The 15,056-nt window shown below is 46.6% G+C and overlaps 1 pseudogene; it reads right to left on the reverse strand.

The window, feature by feature from the left end:
• LOC139052054 (regulator of chromosome condensation-like) overlaps positions 1 to 14,228 on the reverse strand; it is a 50,590-nt pseudogene extending 36,362 nt beyond the window's left edge.
• Between the last annotated feature and the right edge of the window lie 828 nt (positions 14,229 to 15,056).

Genomic DNA, 15,056 nt, shown 5'->3' on the forward strand with positions numbered 1-15,056 from the left:
CCTCAAGAATGATCATGGATGACCATGAAAGCTCAGCGACCACTTCTGTCAAGGGGTGACACTGCTGTCTACTTTCTGGAGCCAAGGTGTAGTGCCGACTGAAGGAACATTCTAGAATATGGGGAGGGGGGCTAGCCTTATTTCTACACATCAGCAAACACTGTTCTATGCAATGCCTTCAGATAATGACGATGATGGTAGGACTGTCGTCCCGAGGCCAATTTTAGCATAAAATGAAAATATCTTGCGTTTACCAGCCATTAAGCTTTCCAGGTGTCTTACGCATAAGAAGCCCCCGGCAGTTTCTGTAATATTGAAAATGTGGGTCAGTATTCCTTCAAAAGGAAGTCATATGTATTACGCTTTTATGGGACGTGAAATAAAGCAATGTAAGCCCATGTGGGGAAAAAGTCACTGGCAACTACGCTGTCATAGCAGGCAGATTCACTTTTATAGAAAAGGTGCCTGCATGCACAAATGCATTGGCACACCGGGCGCAGACCATGCAGCTGAAATTGAGAAAATACATGCTCATTGCAACCCAAAGAATTGATGTTCAGTGCTGCAAATAGCCACAGGTGCATCGCTGGTACAAGTGTGTATTTTTTACATTATATGCATCCATTAACTTGCATGGCAAGGCATCTTTGCTTCTGCCGTATATGTGGTTGTTAGGATGACTTGACGCATATGAAGGAACAATGGTGCAGAGGAAAAGGTATAGCTGTCTTATTCTTGACAGAATACTCGTGCTCCCGTGCCGTCATTAACCCCTTCGGGCACCAATTCATTCCGTGAAAAACTTAACACTTTCTGGGTTACTGAGGTAAATATACGGCGCCGCAAATAAGTCCAAAATGGTCGATGCCATATATTTACGGCACCGTCTGTATGTTTAAAAAGCGTGCCAATTTTGTAACTTCTTTTCTGTCATGTGCTGCCACTATGTGCGAATACGGGGAATTTTTTCGCACACCTCGCTCTCTCGGTTTTCGTTGCGTGATTTGTTTTAGAGCTAGTTTGCTTCGGCACGTCTATATACTACCCCTCGCGCGCTGGCGGGCGGCTGTTTGGGTTTTGTTCCGCGGACGGTTTTGGCTTCTTGCGCTTGCAAAACTGACGGCCGTCTCGTTACCAATCGCTAAAAGGGCGACCGCTTGTTTCTCACTCGTTTAGCGCTCACAGGGGTGCGCATAGGACGGATACCACCGTGGATGTCTTTTTGTTTCTTTTTTGAGACTCGCGGAAACTAACTGCCTCTGGTTGGCGATAAGATGAAGATTAGCAGAAGTTTGTCACACGTTTTGCTTTCTTGACGGGCACACAACCACACAGTTTTCTTGAGTGTGCGCACCTACACAGTTCTAATACGCTATGGAAATACATATTAGAGTAAGAGCAGGAACATTTGAGACATGCGAAATATTTCCGTCTGCGCATTTTCGAATCCTTGAACTATGTGTATAAAAATGCGTCAAATTTTAATTAATTTAAGCTTATTTCTTTTCTTTGTTGTAATTCATTAATCAAGAGTACATATATACCAAAAGAATGCTTTTTTCCAACTTTACGGTCACCCTAGAAAAATTACTGTAAATGTTTTTCAAAATACGTCCCAAGAAGAATTGGAGTCTGCAATAAAAAATCTACCCTGGGCGGTCACATATGGCAAAAAAGCGTTAATATCCTCACATTTCTTGCATTGTCATAACAACAAAAAGCCCACAGCTTCTGAATGGATTAGGAATCTTGAATTCTTCAGCCATATTTGTTAAGCTTACAGTTTGCAGGGTGTCTAACAAGTTATCACTTCCAAGTTCCCTGAGTTTTTCAGGTTCTCCTTGAGTGCCTTTGCAAAATTCCCTGAATGAACAGAACTTCGTTTTATATCAAGGCGGGCTGACACGATGCCACCCGGTGCTGTCACTCTCTAGTAAGCGTGCTAAAACATTAAGAAACGGCTTAATCCAGTTTCGATAGTAAGGAGCAGCATTAATTTTATTCAAAAAGAAATCAGGAGGGACGGGTAAGTAAAACGCACAGCAAATAAAATATCTTTGAAAAAGAAAAGGTAAAACTTAATGCAAATCGAGTCGAACATTCTCGAATAAGAACAAAACGTGATGCACACAGAAACAAATATTTTCTAATATCCCATTCAGTCACAAATTATGATCGACTGTCAGTAAATATCTGAAGCATAGATGGTGCTGTAGACTTCACTGAAAGCAAATTAAAGCGGCAGAATGACTGATCATTTTATGCTGAGTCATCAGAATTGGAGTAAATAATTATTTGAATATTGTAAAGTCAGTCGGGCTACATTTCTTTATACAAACAATTAAGTACCCCGCTCGAATTCAAGAAAGGAAAAAGTATACTTCAAGGTTGCTATCAACATGCCCCACGTCAAACATCACTTGAAACACAGTAGGGCCTTCACCAAAGCAATACATACCACTCGGAAGTAAAATGGAATTTAGGTTATCAGAATGTTCAATCTACCCTAAGCTTGATGTCTGTTCTATTTTTTGCTGCCACTGGACAGAAATGGCAAAAATAGGTTGCGTCCAGAAATGTGTTTGCTGTGACTGAAGGGGATATGAGCTGTATTTCTATCAACTGATAGCAAGCTGATTGGTATGAGGTCTGAACATTGTCACAAGCGAGATTCTGTCTCGACAGCTGGTGTGTCAACGTCAACTGACCTGACATACTCTCACCCCACGCACAATGCCTCAAGGTTGTGTTTCACTAATTTCACGGCCCATCTACACCCCGATTCTGTAATGCCTGCATGACTGCTGAGGTTTCGACTGAATCAAACGCTTCCTCGTAATCAATGAAAGCTGTATATAAGGGTTGGTTATATTCCACACATTTCTCTATCACCTGATTGATAGTGTGAATATGTCTATAGTTGAGCAGCCTTTACGGAATCCTGCCTTGTCCTTTGGCTGACTGAAGTCTAAGGTGTTTCTGATTCTATTTGCAATTACCTTAGTAAATACTTTGTAGGCAACGGACAATAAGCTGAGCGGTCTACAATTTTTCAAGATCATGACTGCATGATCCTCAGATACCCACTATACCTGAAACGTGGTTGCATGAAAACATGATTGCACTGTTCCTCCCGGTTACAACACATTCGGAAAAGACAGACTCACGTGTAGGTGGGGTGTGTATAATGGTTAAAAATTATCTGAATGTTTCATTGATTGATTGTGAAGTACCAGAAACTCTCTGGTGTAAATAACTCGTAAAATACCGTTTTATTTATCGGAGTTGTATATCGGCCACCGTCAAGCTCCCCTGATGATGATGATGATGATGATGATGATGATGATGATGATGATATGTAGTGTTTATTGGCGCAAGGGCCAAGTGTGGCCAAAGAGCGCCAAGGCAGTGGTGACGAGTACTGAATGAACTAATGGCTGATGTGACGTGGCTGTAGAGAGGCCTAAAACTAAGAGCTATAAGTTGCATAAAATACACAAGGAATAAAAATATGAGAATGGCTGAAGTAGGGTATGCTATAAGTATAGGATGTACAAGAATGGTGTAATAGTGTTACATGAATAAAAATGGAAAGGTGATTGTTGTTGACGAATAGCACAACAGCCTCAGCTGATCCCTTGAGTACAAGGGCCTGGAGGCATGTGCTAGAGCAAACGTTCACATCGCAACAGTGGCTTCTCGCAAGAGGCCGTGTTACGAATTTCTTGCACAGAAAACGTGCAGCGTGTCAACGTCGTTTAAAAAGGCTAAGGTAGATTGCACGTGAAATAGCGGTTCTCTGCCTAAAAACAGTGCCAGGTGAAGTGGTATACACTTACTGCATGCTAAAGGGAAGTGTTTTTTCCTCTCGACTAGTGTTTCGCGGCATTGTAGGAAGACATGCTGAACACTGAGTGTCTCCCCACATCTACTACACATTGGACGTTCACCGCCACTCAACAGAAAGTTATGTGTACCGTAAGTGTGCCCTATTCTGAGACGACAGAATAGGACATCACTTCGTCTGGACTTGGTCAGTGATGGCCAGTATCCTAAATGTGGCTTAACTGTGTGGAGTTTATTATGGGTTTCAGAGTCCCATTTATGCTGCCAGTAGGTTCTGAGTTTTTTCCGTAAGTATGGCTTTAGGTCTGAGACCGAAACGGCTGCGGACATGTTGGAAACTTTTGTGTCTAAGGAGGTAGCAATTTGGTCTGCCAGGACGTTACCTTCAATACCTCTGTGTCCAGGCACCCAGCATATCGTTGCATGTTGGCCAGAGGCATAAATGGTACAGAGGAGAGAGAAAAGATCTGCAATTACTGGATGTGTGTGGTTGAAGCATGACATCAATGTTTTCACAACGCTTAATGAGTCTGTGTATATGACCGCCTTACGTAATTTTAACTGTTTAATGTGTTTCGCAGCCGACCACAGTGCATACGCCTCTGCTGTAAAGATGCTTGTTTGATGGCGCAGAACATCGGACTCTGAAAAGGATGGGCCGATGGCTGCGTATGAGACGCCAGCATGTGATTTAGACGCATCTGTGTAATACTCTGGACAAGGGTATTTAAATTGTAATTCCAGAAAATGCATATGAATGCGCGCCTCTGGAGCATGCTTCGTTACCTCCACAAATGACGTGTCACAGTCAATGATTCGCCACAACCACGGCGGAAACGGCTTGGCAGAAGCCATTAGACTATTTTCATGAATAGGAACATCCATCTCCTCGCTCAGCTTTGTCACACGGATCGAGAATGGCTCTCTGGCTGTAGGTTTGTTATGAAAGAGTGTTGCAGAGGTCATATCGTTTATGGTGGGATAACAAGCATGGTTTTTGTTAGCATGTACTTTCAGAAAATAATTAAATGTAGAATATGACCGCTGCAGATCGAGCGACCATTCATTCGATTCGACATAGAGGCTTTGAATCGGACTCGTCCTAAAGGCGCCGGTGGCGAGGCGGGTACCAAGATGATGCACAGGGTCCAGCATCTTCAGAGCACTGGGTGTAGCTGAGTGATACACAACGGCACCGTAGTCTAAGCGCGATCGTACAAGGCTCCTGTAGAGGTTCATGAGGCATTTCCTGTCGCTTCCCCATGTTGTATGTGACAGTATTTTCAGGATGTTCATTGTTTTAAGACATTTAGCTTTCAAATACTTGATAGAGGAATGAAGGTTAGTTGTGAGTCGAGTATTATGCCTAAAAATTTATGTTCAGTGTTGAGTGGTATGTGTTGTCCATGCAGCATAATATCAGGATCTTGTATCAAGCCTCTCTTTCTAAAAAAAAGTACACAGGAGCTTTTGAGGGGGTTTAGCTTGAAGCCATTTTCGTTTGCCCACGTTGAGACCTTGTTCAGTCCTAGTTGGACTTGGTCACATACTGGTCACAGATTGGTCACACACTGAAAGGTATTGCAGACCATGCCTTCAATCTCCTGATGTGCAAGAATTGTGCCACTGTGGATGCAATTATAAAGGAGTGCCGGCGCTTCGAACAAGCGAAGGGCCACCGCGTCGCTCAAACTTTCGACCGACTGCCCAATACCGCCGCGACATCTTCTTGCGAAGACCCGCCGCGGTTCGTTCAGCCCACAGGACCGGAAGATATCACGCGCATTGTTCGCCGTGAGCTTGAGGCCATGGCTCCGGCTCCAGTTCGCTCCCACTGTCGGGAAAGCGTGGCCGCTATCTCCTTTATACAAGCGGTCGTTCAGGAGGAAATAGCAAGTTTGAGCATTCCATCTCTCTGCTCGGTCCGCCATACAAACACCTACCAGATTTGTACAGCCGCTCGCTCCAAGACGCAAAGCTTTCCGCCACTCTGTCGCAACCCAGCTGACTGGCGCACAGCGGATGATAAACCCATCTGTTTTAATTGCTCCGGTATTGGACACATCGCCCGTCATTGCCGCAACCACTAGTCGTCGCCTCCTCGATGGTCGTCTCGGAGTCACGACCGCCAAGTACCAGACAATCGTACTTTCTCGCCCTATACGCCGACTAGGAACATCAACACCGACAGCGCTCCACGAAGATCCAGCCGCTCCCCGTCTCCGCAAGGTCGTAGGTCCCGTTCGCCTCTCGTTCACCGCTCTTCGTCCCCTTCTGCAACCGGTCACTTCGCTTCGGGAAACTAGGCGGTGCAGCTCCCGGAGGTGAAGCTGCAACTCCGACCCGGGCCACAAATCCTCTGTTCACCCTGCCTACATGTGGAAACCTACTGGACATTAAAGTTGATGGCGTTCCTGTTAGACCTCTCGTTGATACAGGCGCGCAGCTTTCAGTTATGAGCGCTGCTCTCCGCCGAAGGCTCATAAAGGTTCTGACACCCGCGGTACCGGGCACTGTGCGAGTCACCGATGGGAGTACTCCACCTGTCCTTGGAATGTGCACGACCATTGGGGACCATTATACCGTTGTTCTATTTATCGTCCTTGAACACTGTCCGCACGACCTAATTCTCGGCCCCGACTTCCTTTCGAAACACTCTGCCCAAATTTACTGCTATGCGGGTGTTGTACAGTTGGATCTGCCACTTCCTGCCAACGCAACAACTTGTGCTTCACACCGCTTGTGTTCTGCTGAGTTTGCAAGGCTGTCTCCACAAGCGGCTACAAATGTCCTCCTGACGCCCTGTACGGGAGGTACCTGATGGCGAGTACGTCGTGTCGCCGCTTACTGGCGTGGTTTTTTCGCGCAATATTGCCCTGCCGAGCACCCTAATCCGGATCCGCGAAAGCTGTACTCGGGTGCCCATCCTGAATTTTGGATTTTCGTCGCATGTGCGGCCACATGGTATCGCCATAGCGCATATCACTCCTTTGGAAGAATTCGAGGTTTCTTCTCTTACCTCTGAATCTTTCCTCAGTGCCAACGGACCTTTGTCACCCACTCCTCCGTACTCGACGCCCGCGGACGATGTTACTAAGATGATCGCCCCTGACCTTCCTTCCGACAAACAGCAGCTCTTCGTCACCTCCCATCATCTTATCGGGACATCTTTGATTTGGATGACCGTCCACTTGGCCAGACATCTGTTGTCACGCGTCGCATCAACACCGGTGACGCCAGCCCCATTCATAGGCGGCCATATCGTGTCTCCGCAACAGAAAGGACCATCATACAGAAAGAGGTAGACAGGATGATGGACAAAGACATCACTGAACCTTCCAGTAGCCCGTGGGTATCACTGGTTGTCTTAGTAAAGGAAAAAGACAACTCGTGGCGCTTCTGCGTTGACTACCTTCACCACAACAGGATAACAAAAAAGGTTGTTTATCCCCTGCCTCGCATTGATGACGCTTTTGACTGCCCTCACGGATCCTAATACTTTTCATCAATTGACCTCCGCTCCGGCTATTGGCGGATTAGCGTCGATGAGATGGACCGCGAGAAAACCGCCACCTACATTCGAGCGAATGATGGACTCTCTCTTGCGCGGCTTGAAGTGGTCTACATGCCTCTGTTACCTGGACGATGTGATTGTGTTTTCGCCGAACTTTGAGAGCCACCTGTGGCGCCTCACAACCATACTCTCCGTGTTTCGCAGGGCTGGCCTTCAGATAAACTCCTCCAAGTGCCATTTCGGTCGCCGTGAAATTAACATGCTCGGCCATCTCGTAAACGCCGCCGGAATCCAACCTGATCTACAGAAAGTTCACGCCGTGCGAAATTTTCCTGTACCTTGTTCAACAAACGATGTCCGTAGTTTTCTGGGCTTATGCTCTTATTTCCGGCGATTTGTGAGAAATTTTGCCGACATCGCTCACCCTCTCACTTACCTTCTCAAGAAAGACGTCTCTTTCTCTTGGGAACCACTGCAGGAGAAAGCCTTCGCTACCCTGATTGAGCTGCTTACAACTTCACCAATTCTGTCACACCTTGACCCTTCTGCTCCCACTGAAGTGCGTCTGGAAGGTTCCGCGCTCTAGAACTAACCACGGTTGTCAAATGTTGTGTAAGAACCTTCCAAGATTACTGAATTTATGCGACAAAGCAGGCTTCAATTTACAGGATTTATCACTGTCAGAATTTAAAACTCTATTGCTTTCACTTTAGAGCACGTTTTTTAGTGATTAATAATGTGTGTTATGTTCCTCTTTTTTTGTCTGCTACCAAGTGTATATCATTTATTTATTTCAATGCCGCAGTGTGTTTTGCATTGTTATTGTGGAAATATTTCACTGTTCTTTCATATATTGTATAACTGCAATGGTTTATGGCCACTAGATAAATGTAATTTATATGGCGCTTGATGTGTTACTCCATGCAGCCATATTGTACCTAAGGGGGTGAGGTTACCTCAAGCCGCGTCTGTGCGGCTTTTTTCCCTCATCCACCTCCATTTACCACTCCTCTGTACATGTGTGTGTGTAAATGGAAATCAATAAATGAAATCAAATCAAACTGACGCGAGTGGTCATGGCATCGGCGCTGTTCTCACTCAGCGTCAACAGGGCCAAGACCGTGTCATCGCTTACGCTAGCCGCCTTCTTTCCACGGCCGAGCGAAATTACTCCATTACTGAGAGAGAATGTCTCGCGCTCGTATGGGCTGTCGCGAAATTTCGGCCGTACCTTTTCGGTCGGAGCTTCTGCGCCGTAACCGATCATCACGCCCTCTGCTGGCTCTGCTCTTTGAAGGACCCAACTGGACAACTTGCATGTTGGGCATTGCGTCTACAATAATATGCATTTTCTATTCTGTATAAGTCAGGGCGCCTGCATAAAGACGCTGACAGCCTGTCCCGCTATCGCGTGGATCAACCGGATGATACCGATGCAGACTCGGATATCAGTGTTCTATCCCTCTCCGGCTTCCTCCATATTGGTGACGAGCAGCGCGAAGATCCTGTTCTTCGAACACTTATGGAACGCCTAAGCTCCTCGCCCAACGACCCGTCCCTCCGGATGTTCACCTTGCGCGATGGAACTTTATACCGTCGTAGCGTTCGTACCGACGGCCCGGGGCTCCTCCTAGTCGTTCCCAAGCACCTTCGACTCGCCGTGCTCCAGCAATTTCACGATGCTCCTACTGCTGGACATCTTGCATCACTCGTACATACGACCGCCTGCGGCGCCGCTTATTCTGGCCCGGCATTTATCGCCCTATGCGCCGTTATGTCGCTTCTTGCGACCTGTGTCAGCGCCGGAAGATGCCTGCTATGCCTCCCGCTGGTTTGCTGCAACCAATAAAAATCCCTACGGAGCCCTTCTTCCGTGTAGGCCTAGACCTCCTGGGCCCCTTTCCAATTTCCATCCAAGGAAACAAATGGATTGCTGTAGCAACAGATTATGCCACGAGATATGCCATCGCACGAGCGCTACCAACCAGCTGCGCTACAGATGTCGCCGACTTCTTACTATACGACGTCATCCTGCACCACGGCGCCCTTCGCCAGTTGCTGACGGATCGCGGCCGCTACTTTCTATCGAAGGTCGTCGATGATCTGCTCCGCTCCTGTTCTACAGAACACCAGATTGCTACCTCGTACCACCCTCAAACGAACGGCCTCACCGAGCGACTCAACCGCACGCTATCTGAAATGCTGGCCATGTACGTTTCCAACGATCACCGCGACTGGGACGTCGCTTTACCGTACATCACTTTCGCATACAACTCGTCCCGTCATGACACTGCCAGATTTTCACCATTTTACCTGTTGCATGGCCACGACCCCACCTTGCCCTTTGACACGTTGCTACCTTCCGCAGTACAATCACCCAGCACTGGTTACGCTCGCGATGCTATTGCCTTAGCCGCCCAGGCCCGAGAAGTCGCCCGTCATCGCCTCACAGTCTCGCAAGCTTCTCAAAAGCGAGGCTACGACCTTTGGCACCGAGACACCCATTTTTCACCTGGTTCCCTTGTACTTCTCTGGACGCCTTCACGTCGCGTCGGCTTCTCAGAAAAACTACTTTCGCGTTATTCTGGTCCGTACCAGATCTTACGCCAACTGTCCGACATGACACACGAGATCGCCCCAGTTGGTCAACCTTCAGTGCCTCCCAACGTCACTAGCGATGTTGTTCACAGCGTCAGACTCAAGCCCTATGTCCCCCCATTAAGTGAGGCTCTATAACTTGCACCGGGACGGAGCTTCTCCGCCGGGAGGGTGATGTTACGGTGAAGAGAAGGAAAAAGTTGAATTGGACTAAAGGAAGACGAAGTCTGGCAGTTGCCTGAGCGCCATACACCTCTGTTGTAAATATACATTATTTTATACCCGTGAGCCTGCTTTCTTCCTGCAACAATATAAATCAGAAATTCGAAACCAGCAGTCACTAGAGTTTAAGTTTTTCTTTCAAATGCAGCAAACCTCGTCAAATTTGGTGCAGTTGTTGCTGAGAAAAACGAGTTCTCCTTTTACATGTATTTAGACAGGAGCACGTTAAAACGGACGTTTGGGCGAGTTGGTAAGCCATATTTGCAAGTCAGCGCTCGTCTGTGTCGTTTCTCCCTGCTTGTCCCCGTCAAAAGTGCGCTGTTTTGTTTTTAACATAGATAGGAGCACTCGAGCTAAAGCTTCCTCTTAAGTCTGGAATGAAGCCGCACCCACGCCCTCATAACCGCCAGGCACTGTTCCTCCGCGAGGCTGCAAGTAATTCGTACTTCAAGCTTTTTCTGTTACCCAAATAAGGCGGTAACTACAAAAATAAAATTATTAGCGCGTAACTTTATACCTTTTCCCCCACCTATTATAGTTGAATGGCGAATGCCTAATTCTTTATGGAACTGAAATAAAGTGCTTGCTTCGCTGCAACTGTGCACTATGTTGTCAAATTTCATTTCAGTTGGCAGTGAAGTTTTATTATTAAAACGGGCGCAGCAGTGAAATGAACTGCACAGCAGACTTTTGAAGAGTGAAATGCTCAGGCTCGATACATTTTGTCCATGTCTGTTGCACACCTCATTCTTTCCGCCCATGAAAAAACTTTTGAAGAACAGCAGACGCTCCGGAGGTATCAAGTACGACGCCATCTTGAAAAAGCCGCATGACGACGATTTTGTTTGCTGCTGTCATTGGCTGGCGGAGTAACACAACTCCGCGTGGTCCGTGTGCCTTTGTTGCCAACTACTGTTTTTAAAGTTTTATTCTACTAAAGTAATCTTTATTTTACACTTTCGCTTCTTGTTTTTGCCAGTGTTGTTCCTGCGCTTCTTTCCTGCGCAAGTCCATTTGGCGTGGTTCTTTGTTTTCCAAGTAAAGGAGAGGTGTATCGCACAGGCGTACCTGTAAAATACACATAATTTCATTTTTCTTTTGTGGGTTTACGCGTTTTTATGGCAAATTGTGGGCGTTATTGACAGTAGTACTAGCAAAGGTACCCCCCTCATTTGCATAGAAAAGTTATGTTGGGTTGCCCCTCCCCCCGGAAAAAAATCTTGGGTACGTGCCTGTACCAGCACGTGTTCCTCAAGGCTCAGTCCTGGGTCCACTTCTCTTTCTAATCTATATTAACGATCTTCCGAACTGCGTTCTTTCCTCTTCCATAAAGCTTTTCGCGGATGACTGTGTTCATTACCGTAAAATTATAATCCTCCAAGAGCTGCAGGACGACCTTAACGCGTAACTGAGTGGTGTTCTAATTGGTGCATGCAACTAAATTCAAATAAATGCAAGGCCGTGCGTATATCTCCTAATACTGCCACGCACGCGTACTTTTTTAATGGTGCACCTGTGACGTCAGTTACCTCTTACAAGTACCTCGGCCTTCACATATCAAATAACCTTTCATGGCACTCGCATATTGACTATGTTACTAAAAACGCTAACCGCATGCTTGGTTACTTGAGCCGTAATTTTAGCTCTGCCCCTTCTTTCCTGAAGCTAACTCTTTACAAAACTTTAGTTCGCTCCAAACTGGAGTATGCATCATCCATTTGGGATCCGACTCAGTCTTCATTAGTTTCTACTCTTGAAAGTATTCAAAACCGCGGTGCACGCTTTGTCTTATCTAATTATTCTCGCTATGCAAGTATCTCTTCGATGAAACGAACTCTTAATTTACCTGATCTTTCGTCAAGCCGCAAATATTCACGTCTCTCCCTTTTCCACAAAGTTTTTCACTTGAACCCCCTTTTAAAAGAAACCCTTCTTGCCCCTCCGTCTTATATTTCGGCCCGCACTGACCACAGCCTTAAAATCGGTCTGCCATTGTGCCGTACAAACCGGCACAGTGACTCATTCATCCCTAGGACAAGCACGGACTGGAATCGCCTTCCCGCATCAATGGCACTCATCACTGACTCTACCAACTTGAAGACCGCTGTTCAGAATGCCTTTTGTTAATATTTTTGTTAATAATTTTTGTTTGTGTTTTTACTGCATTACTTCTTGTTTTGACTCCACTCCTTTCTGTAACGCTTTCAGGCCTTGGAAGTGCGTGAAATAAATAAATAAATAAATAATCACCCGCCACCTACCTTTCCCTGTATTTCCCACTTCCCCTTTCCCCAGTGAGGAGTAGCAGGCTAGAGACACGCTCTCCAGGGCGACCTCTCCTCCTTTTTTTCATTAATATCTACTCCTCCTCCTGGCATGCAAGCCGACGTTCCAACATAATGGCGTGGCGAGGCAAGAGTGTACAAACCGGCCAACAGCACGCCTTTCTCGGAGCTTCCTGCTCTCCTTGCAAGTATATGCAATGGATGGGCGGCAGTGTCATTGCTGCTGCTCACTGCCGATCCTGCATTATAAATAACTTACTCGAGGAGCTCGGTACCTGGTACGTCGTTCCGATTTCTATTTCCACCTCATCTTATGTGTACTCCTGGAAACTGGTCATACCCCGTCGTCTTAGCCTACGAATTCGTTTTTTTTTTTTCTTCTTTTAACTGGCTTGTTTTTCTAAAGCACATTTGAGTTATCGCAACCCCTTTTCAATTATTTTATAATTGACGTTTTTCCCCGTTACGCCTTCTAGTGGTGCGCCAACACCAACTGCTGCAGTAGCGCGCCAGGCGTGCCTAAATTGTTCGCCCCCCCCCCCCCCCAAGAAAAAGAAAACCAAAAGGATATATGGGAGTGAGCCCACATATCTTTTTGGTTTTCTTTTTCTTGGGGGGAAACAATTTAGCCACACCTGGCGTGCTACTGCTGCAGTTGGTGCTTCCACGAGAGGCACGCTGGTGCTGTGACGTCACAGCCAATGGGAACTTAAGCGCCGTTTTGCTGCTACAGGCGCCGGATGCCGGCTTTTTCGCTCAATGAGCAATCTGACGTTTTCGCATCATAATATTAACTTGCTTGGTGTGCAGCTGTGCAACGTCTGTTTCAGTGATCCATTTTCTTGACTAGTTTGCCTTTCAGCGAACCCGCGCATGCGTCGTTCCATTCTTTCCCCTTTATTTAGACTGAACACTGCATGTGAAAAAAAATACTGAAATTATTCTTACGTAGTAAGCACATTCAAGCACATTCACCAGAATTGAGTAAAATTAGAGACAGCTTTCTTTCTGCTCTAAACTACGCATTCTAAGGGACCTCTCTTTACCCTTGAACACTGTAGCTGTAACCAAATTTTACACGTGTGCCACGCGGTCGATGTTCATGCCGTTAAGGTTAAAGCAACGTGACTTAAAAAAAGAAAAAAACATTAAAGGGTTATACGTGCCAAAACCACGATATGATTTCTAGCACGCTGTAGTGAAGGACTCCGAAATAATTTTGACCACCTGGGGTTCTTTATTAGGCATCTAAATCTAATTACGCAAGTACTTTTGCATTTCACCCCCCTTGAAAAGCGGCCGCCGGGGTCGGGGTAGACACCGCGACCTTGGACTCAGCAGGGCAACGTCCTAGCCAACAGGCTTCTGCGGCTGGTGTGACATTGAGTTTTATAATGTCATTATAACTGAAGTTGCTGTTACTCGCGCAGTTTAATAACATTTAATGGTGCAATGACAATAAGTGTACTGAACGCAGATAGTTCACTTGCTAATTGTTGTGATTTCATAAAAAATTTACTTCGCCAACAAAAAATAACGAAAGCAACAAGGCAGAAATAAGATACACGGACGCCGCAAGACAGAAGAGAGGGGGATATGTTACCTACATAACCAACAAGCAGAACGATGAGATAGCAGCTGCGTCAGTAGTTGCTAGGGGCACTGAGGTAGCCGAACTGGTCGCCATAGCAATGGCCATACATACCTACCGATGAGAGGTATCGGTCATCGTCGTCACAGACTTGCAGGCAGCCTGTCGCCATTTTCGGGCAGTAAGAATTAGAAAGACGGCACTCAACACCATCAAGAACCTGGACATCCCTAAAACGTACATTGGTCTGGACCTCGGGACACGAATCCTTTTTGGGAGACCAAGGGGCTCAAGCCGCCGCCCGAGAATTTGTGCGCCGGGCAATGCCGCGAGATCAAGACGAAAGGATACAAAACAAATGCTACAACATTCTAGACAATTATAATATGATCAGGCGGGAATACGCGCCACTAGACTATAAGCTTGACAGAGAAAAAGCGGTCATGCTACGCCGACTTCAGATGGACAATTACCTCCATGGCACTCTACTATGTACCCTTCAACATATACAAAAGATTGGCAATTCTGCATTACGCCAAGTACCCTTTACCACATGATCTGGGAATTCAGAAAGAGCGAACGGACAATGCTCATCCAAGCACCAACAGAAGAACAGTGGGAGACCCAGCTGACAAGTCTTGAGGACGAGCTACGGCTGATGATCAAGTGTAGGCTATCAAGCACATGGCTACAGCTAAGTGAAATAGGGTGACCACCCAACTTCGGGCATGAACAGCTGGGTCTCCCAAATAAAGTTTTGTAACGAAGAAGAGTAGCCTGCCTGCGCCACAGCACCGTCGCTACCGGTATGAGCTCGTAGTTGCTGTCCTTGGCCGAACGCTTGTGGCTGCCACCTATTCGCTTGTGCCCGTTGCTAATAAATCTCTTAGCAAGTGGTGGACGTGCTGGGTTTCGACCACCATGGAACTTCGGAGTCGCACTCTACCCCCCATCATGCCCGACGACGCATGCACTCCTCCAACTCCTCCAACGGCGCCGG

Source organism: Dermacentor albipictus, unplaced genomic scaffold (genome assembly GCF_038994185.2).
Source record: "Dermacentor albipictus isolate Rhodes 1998 colony unplaced genomic scaffold, USDA_Dalb.pri_finalv2 scaffold_17, whole genome shotgun sequence".
NCBI lineage: Eukaryota > Metazoa > Arthropoda > Arachnida > Ixodida > Ixodidae > Dermacentor > Dermacentor albipictus.